Here is a 15,676-nt window from a genome sequence, read left to right as displayed (position 1 = left end):
TCTGAGATTGGTTAGTAAAATGATCCTCATTCTACAGGTGAGGAAGAAGATAATTGGAAATGTTTTAAGCCTGGGGCTTTCGACTGGAAAGTTAGTAAAGTTGCGGAATCACCAAACTTAGAAATCTACTCCTGCTTTAATGATCACTTGGCAGGTAGCTAGAACTGCACCACTGATTTCTCTGGGGTTTTATTTCATTTTGTAGAAACAGTGTGGCTTAGTAGGAAGAGCATGGGCCTGGGAATCAGAGGAGCTGGTTCTAATCACCACTCTGCCACACACCTGCTGGGTGACCTTGGGCAAGTCACTTAATTTCTCTGTGCCTCAGTTCCCTCATCTGCAAAATGGGAATTCAGTACCTGTTCATTCAATTCATTCATTCATTCAATAGTATTTATTGAGCGCTTACTATGTGCAGAGCACTGTACTAAGTGCTTGGAATGAACAAGTCGGGTGTTCTCTTTCTCCCTTAGCCTGTGAGTCCTATTTGAGATAGAGGCCGTGTCCAATCTATCTTGTAGGACCTTTGAAGCGGGATGGCCTACTGGATAGAGCATTGGCCTGGGAGTCAGAAGAACCTTGGGCAAGCCACTCACTTCCCTGTGCCTCAGTTACCTCATCTGCAAAATGAGGATTCAATACCTGTTCTCTGAGCCCTATGTGGGACCTGATTAACTTGTATCTAGCCCAGCGCTTAGTACAGTGCTTGGCACATAGTAAGCACTTAAGAAATACCATAATTATTTTTATCATTACCTATTCTCCCTCCTATGTAGACTTTGAGCCCCATGTGAGGCCCAAGAGCTTCGTACAGTGCTCTGCACACATTAAGCATTCAATAAATTATACTGATTGAGGTCAGTAGCTAAGATGAAAAGAGAGCCCTCTTGGAGAGTATGCTGCATTAAAAAAAAAGTAACTGATCATGCTGAATGAGGTCTCTGAGAGCGATAGTATTAGATCTTTTTATCTCAATGCATTTTCATAGCATTTTCATAAATTATGGGGCAAAAAAGGGGAATTTTTTGTTAATTCTACCGACAGTCTTTGAATAGAAACATCAGCATGGCCTCTTTGATAGAGCATGGGCCTAAGAGTCAAAAGAGGTTCTAATCCTGGCTCTACTGATGTGCTCTGTGACCCTGGGCAAGTCACTTCATTTCTCTGTGCCTCAGTTGCCTCACCTACAAAATGGGGATTAAGACGGTGAGCCCCACGTAGGACATCCTGATTACTTTGTATCTACCCCAGCGCTTAGAACAGTGCTTGGCACATAGTAAGTGCTTAACAAATACCATAATTATTATTATCTACCCCAGACCTTAGTACAGTGCCTGATAGTAAGCACTTTATGAACACCAACAACAACAAAAAGACTGGTAGGTTCATTCAATTCATTCAATAGTATTTATTGAGCACTTACTAGGTGCAGAGCACTGTGCTAAGTGCTTGGAATGTACAAATCGGCAACAGATAGAGACAGTCCCTGCCCTTTGACGGGCTTACAGTCTAATCGGGGGAGACAGGCAGACAAGAACAATGGCAGGTAAGTTGTCTGGTAAATGCAGGCCCCCTCTGACTCTTTTTTTTTTTTGAGAAATATTTTTTATCTTAGAACATTCAGACCTATTTCAGATATGAAATAGGTAAATAGACAGAACAACTGTAAGCCCGTTAAAGGGCAGGGACTGTCTCTATCTCTTACCAATCTGTTACCGATTTGTACATTCCAAGCGCTTAGTACAGTGCTCTGCACATAGTAAGCACTTAAATACCATTGAATGAACAAGAGAGCACTGTCCTCTGTACTCAAAGATGGCACTGATGGTTAAATTCAAGTATATTCCAACCTCTGCATCCCAGTCTTCTGTCACAACTACCAGCCTGGCTGCATGATGATGACGTTGGTATTTGTTAAGCGCTTACTAGGTGCCGAGCACTGTTCTAAGCGCTGGGGGAGATACAGGGTCATCAGGTTGTCCCGCGTGAGGGTCACACACTTTTAATCCCCATTTTACAGATGAGGGAACTGAGGCCCAGAGAAGTGAAGTGACTTGCCCACAGTCACACAGCTGACAAGTGCCAGAGCCGGGAGTCGAACTCATGACCTGTGACTCCGAAGCCCAGGCGCTTTCCACTGAGCCATGCTGCATAGAATGAATTACCCATATTAGAACCACTTGTCTTATTCTATTGAGTCACCTCCAATCCATAATGACTCCGTGGACCCAGCTGTCTCAGAACGCCCCACCTCCATCTGCAATCATTCTGGGAGTGGATCCATAAAGCTTTCTTGGTAAAAATACAGAAATGGTTTACCATCACCACCTTCCACACAGTAAATCTGAGTCTCCGCCTCAACTGTCTCCCATGCCACTGCTGCCTAGCACGGGTGAGCTTTGCCTCGTAAGAGATTGCCTTCCACTCGCTAACCACTGCCCAAGCTAGGACTGGAATGGATATACCTCTGCTTGACTGTCCCTCCCATAGTCGAGACTGATAGAATACTAGAAACTCTTCAGGTGCGTCCCCGAGAGGAGACTAGGACCGCGACGTATCGGTATTTCTCCCTGGTAATGAGGATGGAATCGGAGATGACACTGCTAATTTTGGCCAAGCAGTCTATGGCGTCTTAATAAATGAGGTTGAATTGTCATTTTAGACCTGAACTCTTACAAAACTTACTACGGTCTAACAAGTCATTGGTAACCACTGAACCTTTGAATGCAAATGTCCATTTTTGATCCCAATCAATATGGAGGCATTCATTCCTTCATGTTTATTGAGTGCTTACTGTGTGCAAAGTGTGCAAAGTACAATTCAGCAATAAAAAGAGGCAATCCCTGTCCACAACGGGCTCACAGTCTAGAAGTGGGGAGACAGACATCGAAACAAGTAAACGGGCATGAATAGCAGTTCCCTTCTGGAGCAAGCCATAAGGGGGAATAGCAGACTGCAGAAAAGGGGGATGTTTTGAGGGGCCAGGCAACCAGTAATCTTATCTCAGAGTGTATCCCATACAACTCTGACTCCTACATATCCCAGTGACTGTAATAACTGTGGTATTTATAAATGCTTACTGTATGCCTAGCACCATAATAAGTGCTGGGGAAGGTAAGAAATAATCTGATCGGACACAGTCTCTGTCCCACTTGGTACTCTTAGTCTAAGTGGGAGGGCCAAAGGCATTTAGTCTCCATTTTAAAGAGGAGGAAGTTGAGGCAAAGACAAGTTAATTGACTTGCCCAAGGTCATACGGCAAGCAAGTGGTAGAGCCAGAATCAGAATCCAGGTGTCTTGGCTCCCGTGCCTGTGCTTTCCCACCAGGCAGCAAAGCTTGATTACAAACTCTCAGGATTTTCCTCCCACCTCCAACTCCAGTGTTCTCCAAAACACAATTCAGTTTCCCTGGGGACTCCTATCAGGACTATTTCTACTTGACTTATCTCTAAATTTTAAGCCCTTATTTATAAACATTTAGCAGATAAGGAGGGTAACCTGTCGAAATCTATCCCTCTAGCTTTCTAGGTGAGCTTCGGATTTGTCAGCACAGAAGAGCATCCGTGTCACAGGCACAATCTCACAGGACAAAAATAGTGACTTTTAGGACCTGAATGTTTATCTGTGTAAGTATTGACAGGAACCGCCATGGCACAGCCCTCTTGGAAAATGTTTAAACATGTTCCTGCCTGAGGGAATATTTTCTCCACCAGGGGTTTTGTCTACTGCCTTCCCTCAACCCTAGATGACCTCTACTCTCTGAGGGATTCAAACTGGAGGGAGAGAGTAGGGAGGGGAGGAGGGGGAAATCACTGTTGGCACAAGCTGCTTTTAGATTTCAAGTTAATTCTTGGGAATTTTCCCCACTGAACTGTCACCTCCCTGGGGAAATTCCCTGAGAATCAACTTATCAACTTGAGGATAAACAAAACAGAGCAACCCAGAAAGACATGTTTCCCCTCTGCCCTCCTTGGGGTTTGCAACTGCTTGAGGGAGGATGAGTGGAAGGCTGTGGTCTCTGAGAGAGGATCGGACACTCTCCTTTGTTTTGTCCACCTACCCTCTCCCTGAGACCCGGCTGTTGGTGGAAGGAGCTCAGAGGGAGGATGAGGATAACATTATTTATTTATTTATGTTTAATCTGTTCCATCACTAGGACAATTTCAACACCTTGCTCAGGGTTCACCGTTACATTGGATGGACACCAAACCCTCCTGGTGTCCATTATCTATTTATAGAGGAGTCCCTTTGGTACTATTTAGGGACAAGGCTGTCAGAGTTGTAAATCTTCAGAGATGTGATTATCCAGGATCGTTTTTAGGAATTTGAATTTCCAGTGCTCCCCTACTTATTAGTCCGGGTTCCATTCCTGACGCTCAGGAGAGCATTACTGTTAATAATAGTAATAATGGTAATAATAATCATAATAGTATTTGTTAAGCGTTTAGTGTGTGCCAAGTATTGGGATAAATACCATCAGATCAGGCATAGTTTTGCTGACCCACATCAGTCTCACAGTCTGAGGGAGAAGAATAACAGGTATTTTATCCGCATTTTACGGATGAGGAAACGGGCGCAGGGGCGTGATTGAGGCAAGGCGATACCAAATTCAGATGATGGAGCCAGGACTAGAAGCCCAGGTCAATCGATTAATCCACCAGTTGTATTTATTGAGCGCTTACGGTATGCAGCTCAGTGTACTAAGTGCATGGGAAAGTACACCATAACAGCTGTGCTCCCTGCACATTACGAGTCTACAGTGTACAGATCCCAGAACTCCCGCTCCTGAGGTCTTTTCAGTAAGCTATGCTGCATCTCAACTCGGGGGGAAGCAGCATGGCTTAATGGAAAGAGCACAGGCTTGAGAGTCAGAGGACAAGGGTTTTAATAATAATAATGATAATAATGTTGGTATTTGTTAAGCGCTGACTATGTGCAGAGCACTGTTCTAAGCGCTGGGGTAAACACGGGGGAATCAGGTTGTCCCACGTGGGGCTCGCAGTCTTAATCCCCATTTTACAGATGAGGGAATTGAGGCACAGAGAAGTTAAGTGACTTGCCCACAGTCACACAGCTGACAAGTGGCAGAGCTGGGATTTGAACTCATGAGCCCTGACTCCAAACCCCGTGCTCTTTCCACTGCGCCACGCTGCTTCTCTAATCCCGGCTCCGCCACTTGTCTGCCATGTGACCTTGGGCAAGCCACTTAACTTAGAGAAGCACTTAGAGAAGCAGCGTGGCTCAGTGGAAAGAGCATGGGGTTTGGAGTCAGTGGTTAAATGGTCTATCAAACACCCCATTGAGATTAGGAACAGGTACCAGTTTGGAAGAGCTTTCTCTTTGAGTGATGGAGCTCAGATCCTCTCCTAGAGAGCAAAAACCTCATTCTTGTCTCCCTCAAGCACTGATCCGAGGAATGTCTTCCACTCATGAAGCAGTGTGACTCGGAGGAAAGAGCACAGACCTGGAAGTCAGAGGACCGGTGTTCTAATCCCGGCTCTGAGACTTACCTGCTGCGTGACCTTGGGCAAGTCACTTCTCTTCTCTGTGTCTCAGTTCTCTCACCTGCAAAATGATGTCTCTCCCCACTCCAGTCCATACTTCACCCAGTTTCCCAGATCATCTTTCTACTTTTCAAGAAACTCCAGTGGCCCTCCATCCATCTCCGCAGCAAACAAAAATTCCTCACCATTGGCTTTGAAACACTCAATCACCCTGCCCACTCCTTCCTGCCCTCACTACTCACCTTTTACAACCCAGCCTACACACTTTGCTCCTCTGGTGCTAACCTTCTCGCTGTACCTTGAACTCGCCTATCTTGCCACCGACTCCTCACCCACATTCCTCCCCTGGCCTGGATTAGGAGGACCACCCTCCTCAAATCTGACAGACAATTAGTTTTTCTGCCTTTAGAGCTTTACTGAGAGTCACATCTCCTCCAAGACGCCTTCCCTGACTAAGCCCTCTTTTCCTTTTCTCCCACTCCCTTCTGCATCGCCCTGACTTGCTCCCTATATGCACTCCCCACTCCCAGCCCCACAGCACTTATGTATATATCTATAATTCATTTATTTATTTAATGTCTGTCTCCCCCTCTAGAATTTAAGCTCGTTGAGGGCAGGGAATGTGTTTGTTTATTGCTATATTATACCCGCCCAAGTGCTTAGTACAGTAGTCTCCACACAGTAAGCACTCAATAAATACAATTGAATGAATGAATGAAAATGAGAATTCAATACCTGTTCTCCATTCTACTTCGGTTGTGAGCCGCACGTGGGACCTGATTATCCTGTACCTACCCCAGGGCTTAGTTTAGTGCTTGGTACATAATAGAGCTTAAGGAATACCACAGCTAATATTATTATTACTCTGGCAGCCAAGTCTTCTCCTCTGGGGCTGAAAAGCATTATCAGGCTGTTTGTTCCAAATGCTCCCTGTAGCCCAAATACTGGAGTGGAAAATGTGCAGAATTTAACCCTATTTAACCCTATTGTCACAGGGATTCTCCAAGCATTTCTTCATCAAGGAAAATAAGGTATTAATAATGATATTTGGGGTGTTAGTTAAATGGTTAGTATGTGCTAAGAACAGTGCAAAATGTGGGGCAGATATAAGACAATCAGATCTGACACCATTCCTGATCCCCACAGGGCTCGGATGTTTGATATGGACCAAAGGGTATCTGGTACCACATAGGATGAAGCAGTAGTAACTTAAATTGGACAGAAACTTGTCTTTGAAACAGACATCAGAATGGACCAAATATGTCAGGGGAGTATTGTGAGCTTTGGAAACATCCTATTTCATAATTGTATTTGCCTTTAGCCTTCCAGCTGTTGGCAGGCATAAGAGATAGCTCTTTGAGTCTGTGGTCTTACCCTAGACTGTGAGCTTCATATGTGATGAGATTTGGGTCAAACTTGATAATCTTGTATCGTCCCCATCACATAGTACAGTGCTTGGCAATTAATCAAGGGTATTTTTACGAGCACTGTCCGTGTGCAGAGCACTGTGCGAAGCACTGGGGAGAGTATAATAGAATAGATTTGGTGAGGACCATTGTCTACCATCTCTATTGCATTATACTCTTCCAGCAGTCTGTACAGTGTGGTTGGCACAGTAGATACTCTATAAATACCACTGATCGACTGATGAAAAAACACGGTTGCTGTCCTCAGTGAACTTACAATTTAGTTGCGTAGAGGGATTTTTAAATAAATTACAGAGGGGAGAAGGTCAGAGTGTAAGGATATGGACATAAAGTCTGAGGGGCTGGGATAGGGTGAGTCTCCAAATGTTTTAGGAATTCAGACCCAAGTGGAGAAGCTGTGTGGTCTAATGGATAGAGCACAGACCTGGTAGTCAGAAGGACCTGGGTTCTAATGCTGGCTCTATTAGTCTGCTCTGTGACTTTGGGCAAGTCACTTCACTACTCTGTGCCTCAGTTACCTCATCTGCAAAATGGGGATTAAGATTGTCCTCCCTCCATGTCCTATGTGGAACAAGGGCTGTGTCCAACTTGTCTTGCTTGTAATAATAATAATAAGAATAATGATGGCATTTGTTGAGCACTTACCATGTGCAAAGCACTGTTCTAGGCACTGGGGAGGATACAAGGTAATCAAGTTGTCCTGCGTGGGGCTCATAGTCTTAATCCCCATTTTACAGATGGGGTAACTGAGGCACAGAGAAGTTAAGTGACTTGCCCGAAGTCACGCAGTTGACAAGTGGCTGAGCTGGGATGTACCCCATCACTTAATACTTACTCCTAGTAAGTGTTTAACAGTTATTAAAAACAAGTGCAGAGGAGACACAGAAGGGGAAGTTAGGGAAATGGGTGTGATAGGAAAGGCCTCTTAGAGGAAGTATGATTTAAATAAGGCTTTGAAGATGGGGAGAGTGGTGTTCTGTCAGATAAGAAAGCAGGGGATGTTTCCAGGCGAGGGAGATATTCTGATCAAGGGGCGGTGGATGAAACAGACAAGATTCTGAAACAGTGAGCAGGTTGGGTTGTATAAGATCAGGGAGGTAAGGTAAAAAGAGGAGAGCTGATTGAGTGCCTTAAAGATAATGGTAAGGAGTTTCTGTTTGATGCAGAAATGGCTGGGCAACCATTGGAGGTTTTTGAGGAGTGGGGATTCGTGGACTGGATAATTTTTCAACTGATCCTGAGAAAGACTGATTCCTGGACACTGTCTGTCCTGAGACACCCCCACTGTAGCCCCAGTCCCATTTCTCATAAGAGTTGCTTGGAATAAAACCCTCAATGATAGAGGAGAAAAGAGGGAGTGATTCTGCCTTCATTTCTCCACCCTCCAAAATGCAAACACGTATCCAGAGAGCCTCACATATTAATCAAGAAGACATGTTTTCACGCAGAGTCAAGTGGAGCAAAAGGAGATAACTGAATCCTCAGCCTGGTGTGACTGCCACTATGTCACCATGGCTGCCATTACTGTCTGCCACAGTTGGCTACGCAGATATCAGATCCTCCAGGATCTTCTCTTGGAATTTCTGGAAGCCAGTGGTGGCAGAGATGGCCAGGGTGGTGGACGTGGACTATAGTTTTACCGGTCCTATCACCGCTCTCACCACATCAAAAGCATTTGTTTCAGTAAGTGTGAGACCATATGCAAATCTGAGTGGCTGTGTTTGTTTCCTGCCTATTTCCTGACTCTTCTTCTTTTTCTGCTGCTGCAGCCTGGTGTTACTCGCTGCCATTTCCTTTAACATCAGCTTCTTTATTTTTCTCACACCCCAAAATGAGAGTCTTCCTGTCAGCAAAATGCAATTAGCTCTTTGTGAACTCTCTCCCCCTTCATAACTGGTAGATGACCACTTTCCTCATCTTCAAAGCTCTACTGAAATCACATCTACTCCAGGGAGGCTTCCCTGACTATCTTCTCATCTCCTGATCCTATTTATCCATCTTATTGCATTACCTATTCCCATGAATCTGGTCCCTCAAGGCCTCTGACCCACACCCAAAGGATTTGTTTATTCATTCAATTGTATTTATTGACTGCTTACTGTGTGCAGAGTATTGTACTAAGGGTTTGGGATTTATTTACATGGCCTTATACTCAATCAATTAATCAGCGGCATTTACTGAGCTCCTACAATTCATTCAGTAGTATTTATTGAGCACTTACTATGTGCAGAGCACTGTACTAAGCGCTTGGAATATACAATTCGGTAACAAATAGAGACAATTTCTGCTCATGTGCAGAGCACTCTACCAAGTGCTTCGGCGAATACAATACAGCAGAATTAGCAGATAGGTTCCCTGCCCGTAATGAGTTTACAATCTAGAATGATGAGTTTACAGTCTATTCCTGTCTTCCCCACTAGACTGTAAGCTCTTTGAAGGCAAGGATCATGTCTACTTTATCTTATACTCCCAAGAGCTTAGTGCAGTACTCTGCATACAGTAAGAGCTTAGTAAAATATCACTAATTGATTGATCGGTTGTTCATTCGGCTGGCTGAAGAGAAGGCTTGGGATGAAATAGAAAAAACCTGGAATATCCACTCTACCCTTCACCCAAGGGGGCATTTTCTTATACTTTTCTGGTCCTGAAGGAGAGAACTGAACTCATAAAAGCAAAGTTTGCCTTATGGAAAGAATCTTATACTAAATTTCCTCATTAAGACTAATGACATTCCTGTGTGGAAGCAATTAATAGAATTTCTCATTGACTAATAGTGAAAATGACCTACCAAGGAGATAAGTCATTACTAAAGACAAGTAATTTAAAGGTTCATACCTTCAGGTGACTGAAAATTGAGATTTAAGCCAACATCACATTGAGTAGGCACAGAAACATGTATTTGCTTCCAGCTTCTGAACAGCAAACTGGGAATTTCCTTGTTTCTGACAGCTGCCTCTCAGGTAAGCCATGTCTTTCTTTTTTTTTAATTTACTTATATTTGCCTGTTCTGTGACCTTGGGCACGTCAGCTTCTCTCATGCTCAGTTTCTTCTTCTGTTAATTGGGAATTGCCTATTTGTTTTCCCTCCCTCTCAACTCATAATCATCTTGATTATCTTGTGTCTTTTCCCAGTGCTTAGCATAGTGTTTGGCACATAGTACCGCTACCGAAGCAGCGTGGCTCAGTGGAAAGAGCCTGGGCTTTGGAGTCGGAGGTCATGGGTTCGACTCCCGGCTCTGCCACTTGTCAGCTGTGTGACTGTGGGCAAGTCACTTAATTTCTCTGTGACTCAGTTACCTCATCTGTAAAATGGAGATTAACTGTGAGCCGTGGGACAACCTGATTACCCTGTATCTACCCCAGCACTTAGAACAGTGGTCTGCACATAGTAAGTGCTTAACAAATATCAATATTATTATTATTATATCCCAACTGCGTTACTGCATCAGTATCCTTTCTGATCTCCCCAACTCCTGTCTCTCCCCACTTCACTCTGTACTTCACTCTGTTGCCCGGATTATCTTTCTACAGAAGCGCTCCAGGCATGTCACCCCCCTCCTCAAAAATCTCCAGTGGTTGCCTCTGAATCTTTGCAGGAAGCAAAAAATCCTCACTCTTGACTTCAAAGCTCTCCATCACTTTGCCCCCTCCTGCTTCACCTCTCTTCTCTCCTTCTACAGCCCAGCCCGCATATTCTGCTCCTGTGGTGCTGTTAGTCTTCTCACTGGGCTTCGTTCTCGCCTAGCCCACCATCCAACACTGGCCCACATCCTACCTCTAACCTGCAATGCCCTCCCTCCTCACATCTGCCAAACTAGCTCTCTTCCCCCCTTCAAAGCCTTACTGAGAGCTCACCTCCTCCAGGAGGCCTTCCCAGAGTGAGCCCCCCTTTTTCTCTGCTCCTCCTCCCCTCTCCATCGCCCCTTCTCCCTCCCTTTGCTCTACCCCACTCCCCACCCCACAGCACTTATGTATATTTGTACGTATTTATTATATTTATTTTATTAACGATGTGCATATATATAAAATTCTATTTATCTATTTTGATAGTATTGATGCCTGTCTACTTGCTTTGTTTTGTTGTCTGTCTCCCCATTCTAGACTGTGAGTCTGTTGTTGGGTAGGGATTGTCTCTATCTGTTGCCAAATTGTACTTTCCAAGTGCTTAGTAGAGTGCCCTGCACACAGTAAGCACTCAATAAATAGGATTGATTGAATAAATGATGAATGAATGCTTAATATATGCCACAATTATCATTATTATTAATGCCACTCAGTCTCTCCCTGACCTACCTAACTCTTGTTCCCACAATTTGTCCCACTTGCTAAGACCTGTGTTAAGTCACTGTCCTATGTGGGGCTCATAATCTGAGATATCTTGACCCCGTTTTATAGATGACATTGAGGCACAGAGTTAAAGTGATTTGCCCAAAGTCCCAGGGAAGGCCACTTGCAGAGCTGGGATTAGAATTTACATCTCCAGACTGCCATGCTCTTTCCACTAGACTGCACTGCCTCTTTTTAAATAGCATGGCCTAGTGACAAGAGCAAGGGCTTGGGAGTCAGCGATCCTGTGTTCTAATCTGGATCTGCCAATTGTCTGCTGTTTGACTTTAGGCAAGTCACTTAACTTCTCTGTGCCTCAGTGGCCTCATCTGTAAAATGGAGATTGAGACTGTGAGCCCTATGTGGGACATGGACTTTGTCCAACCTGACTGATTGTATCTACCCCAGAACTTAGAACAGTGCTTGGTACACAGTAAGTGCTTAACAAATGCCATTATCATCATCATTATTATTAATAATAAAAATGTCATCCAAATCTTGTCAATTTTTCCTCTATAGCATCTCTCTGGTCTGCTCCATCCTTTAACTAAAGCGTCTACCAACCTGACCCTGTCTCTGATCCTATGATGATTAGGCTACTGCATCAGCTTCCTCACTGGCCATTCTGCCTCTGACCTCTCCCCACTTCAGTCCATCCTTCACGTTCCTGCACAAATCATCTCCTTACAGTACTGCCAGGCACAACTCTCTCCACTCCCCGAAAACTCCAGCGGTTATCTATCTTTCTCCAGCTTTTCCGATCTTATTCTCTCTCTAACCCGCTCTGGCCCACCTCAGCTTCAAACTGTATCTCACTCTTGATGCTTACCACCCTAGACCCCCTAGCTCATGGAGTTACCCCAACTTGGAAGTCCCTTCTTCCATGATTTTCCAACTCTCCTCATCTTTAAAGCCCTTGAAAAATCCCACCCATTCCATGAAGCCTTCCCTGATTAATTCAGTGACAAACCCCATGCTTTGCACCTTTATAGTGAGACTGTAAGCCCCTTTTAGAGACAGGGACTATGTCCCAACTGACTTTGTTGCATCTACCCCAGAGATTAGTTCAGTGCATGGCAAGTAGCCGCTTCAAAGCCTTATTGAAGGCACATCTCCTCCAAGGGGCCTTCCCAGACTAAGCCTCACTTTTCCTCATCTCCCACTCCCTTCTGCAACACCCTGACTTGCTCTCTTTGTTCTTCCCCCATCCAGCCCTACAGCACTTAGGTGACACATCTTTATTTTTTTTTATTTGCATTGATTCTGTCTCCCCACTCTGTAGAGTGTAAGCTCACTGTGGAGGGGGAATGTCACTGTTTATCGTTGTACTTTCCCAAGTGCTTAGCAGAGTGTTCTGCACACAGTAAATGCTCAATAAATACGACTGAATGAACTGAATGAATGAGTAAATGAATGCTAAAACATACCATTATTATTAGTAGTATTCTTTAATTTTTTCCACGGCCCTCATATGTCACAGGTGTATTTTTTAATACATCATTTATATATTTATCTGACCATTCAGTTACTTTATCAGCTGCCTTATCCTGATACTGTATTTTTTTAATACATTATTTATATATTTATCTGACCATTCAGTTACTCTATCAGCTGCCTTATCGTGATACTTCTGTCTCAGATCGGCCGTAGGAACTTAGAAAAGACGACTTCATTTGAGGATTTTCCAGTCCTTTGTCTGGCTCCCTGCCGGCTCCCATTTTGGGGAGACTCAAAGCTGATCCCTGAGTCAGGGTCAGGACAGCTATGGGAGAGCACCAGTTAACCCAGCTGGTAGCACTATCTTCCAGCTAGATAGACTCTTGAACCAATCACAAGACTCTCATGAGTACAATAAATTCATCCATGCTATTTATTGAGTGCTTACTCTGTACAGTGTACTATCCTAGAGGGGCAGCATGGCGTAGTGGATAGAGCACAGGCCTGGGAGTCAGAAGGTCGAGGGCTAATCCCGGCTCTGCCACTTGTCAGCTGTGTGGCCTCAGGTAAGCCACTTCACTTCTCTGGGCCTCAGTTAACTCATCTGTAAAATGGGGATGAAGACTGTGAGCCCTTCGTGGGACAGGGACTGTGTTGTCCAACCCAATTTGCTTATAGCCACCCCAGCGCTTAGTACAGTGCCTGGCACATAGTAAGAACTTAATAAATACCATAATAATAATGATAATAATATTAAGCATTTGAGAGAGAACAATTTAATAGAGTTGTTAGATGTGATCCCTGAGTAGTAGCCTGACCTAGTGGAAAGACTGTAGGCCTGGGAGTCAGAAGACCTGGTATCCAACCCTGGCTTTGCCACTTTGTTATTATTATTATTAATCATATTTATTGAGGACTTACTGTGTGCAAAGCACTGGACTAAGCACTTAGAGTACATTATAACTTGCTGCTTGTGAGACCTTGGGCAAATCACTTAAATTATTTTGGCCTCAGTTACCTCATTGGTAAAATGGGGATCCAATACCTGTTCTCCTTTTCCTCTTAGATGTGAGTTCCATGTGGGACAAGGACTGTATCTGATCTGATTAACTTGTATTTACCCCAGAGCTAAGAACAGACCTTGATGCTTTGTAAATGCTTAAAAAAACATACTATTTATATTATTAATAATAATAATGTTGGTATTTGTTAAGCACTTACTATGTACCAAGCACTGTTCTAAACGCTGGGGTAGATATAGGTTGTCCCACATAGGGCTCATAGTCTTCATTCCCCATTTTACAGATGAGGTAACTGAGGCACAGAGTAGTTAAGTGACTTGTCCAAGGTCACACAGCTGACAATCGATGGCGCTGGGATTAGAGTCCATGACCTCTGACTCCCAAGCCCGTGCTCTTTCCACTAAGCCACGCTGCTTATTACTACTACTAAAAAAAGAGCTGACAATCTACAAACCACAAAGTATATGTCTGTTGAAGTTGAAACCTACAATTTATAGCCAATCTAGAACAGTGATGATCAAAATTACTCTTTGAATTGGTTAAAAATGTTTAGGCTTGGGTTGTCTTTTGAATTTGAGCTTTGCTTTGTGCAGATCCTGTTGGTTAATTTCTATCAAGACCACAAAACCAAAAGAGGAAGGAAAAATAATGTGGAATCAACTGTGGCTGGGAAAGGTATTTACTTAATTAAAGCATTTCCTCCGTGAGTCTTTTGGTTGGGAAAAAGGAAGTGTGTTAAATAAATGCTTTTCTTTAGAGGAGAGGAGCAGGTTCACACTTTGACTATAGGTTGATGGTACTGCTAATAGGCAGGATCCATCACAGTTTTTTAGGCTCTTTTATTACTAGTAGTAGTAGAATGATATTTTTTAAACTTTTACTGCACATCAAGTACTGTTCTTAGCTTTGGGGTAAATACAAGTTAATTAGATCAGATGCGATCCCAGTCCCACATGGGGCTCACATCTAAGAGGAGAGGAGAAAAGGCATTGAATGCCCATTTTACAGATGATGCAACTGAAGCACAAATAATGTAAGTGATTTGCCCAAGGACACACAGCAGCAAGTTATATTGTACTCTCCCAAGTGCTTAATACAGTGCTTTGCACACAGTAAAGAGAGCAGAGAGTTGGCAGTTGCAGAAGGAGCCTGATAAACAGCAAAAGAGGTGCATCTGAAAATTCTCAAACATTTCCAATTTATTTCCAAACATCCAATGCATAGTAAACCCACTTTCTGCCTGCCGTGGATGCCACAGGAATCTTTTGCTAAGCAAAATGACCCTGAATTACTTTAGGGAGGCGAGCCGGTATTGAATCCCTTTTTTACAGATGAGGAAAATGAGGTCCAAAGAAGTAAAATAACTCGGCCAAAGTCAACCAGAGGACAAGTAGTGAATTGAGGATTAGAACTCACGTCTTCTGACTCCCAATCTTCAGCTCTTTTCATTAAGTCATGTTGCATACTCTATATGGAGTCCTTCTAAAGAGCAGCAGCATGGTCTAGTAATAATAATAATAATGATATGTATGGTATTTGTTAAGTGCTTATTATGTGCCAAGCACTGTTCTAAGCGCTGAGGTAGAAACAGGGTAATCAGGTTGTCCCACATGGGGCTCAGACTTGTAGTCCCCATTTTACAGATGAGATAACTGAGGCTCAAAGAAGTGAAGTGACTTGCTTAAGCTCACACAGCAGCTGAGTAACGGAGGTGAGATTAGAACCCACAACCTCCGACTCTCAAGCCCTTGCTCTTGCCACTAAGCCGGGACCTGGGAATCAGAAGGACCTGGGTTCTAATCCCAGCCCTGCCCCTTGACTACTCTCTGATCTCAGGCAGATCATTTAACTTCTCTGTGCCGGAGCTACCTCATCTGTAAAATGAGGATTAAGACTGTGAATCTCATGTAGGACAGGGACTGTGTCCAACCTGATCAGCTTGTATCTACCCCAGCGCTTA

At 43.9% G+C, this 15,676-nt stretch overlaps 1 non-coding gene across 1 annotated transcript; it reads right to left on the bottom strand.

The window, feature by feature from the left end:
- Nucleotides 1-2,402: 2,402 nt before the first annotated feature.
- LOC114810486 lies at nt 2,403-2,540 on the bottom strand. The gene has a single exon (XR_003758185.1). It is a non-coding gene; the product is annotated as a small nucleolar RNA SNORA7 (small nucleolar RNA).
- Nucleotides 2,541-15,676: the final 13,136 nt, after the last annotated feature.

This window comes from Ornithorhynchus anatinus, chromosome 3, assembly GCF_004115215.2.
Source record: "Ornithorhynchus anatinus isolate Pmale09 chromosome 3, mOrnAna1.pri.v4, whole genome shotgun sequence".
Classification (NCBI taxonomy): Eukaryota; Metazoa; Chordata; class Mammalia; order Monotremata; family Ornithorhynchidae; genus Ornithorhynchus; species Ornithorhynchus anatinus.
The sequence above is the reverse complement of the archived record's forward strand: the minus strand, read 5'-3'. Positions and strand labels throughout refer to the sequence as shown.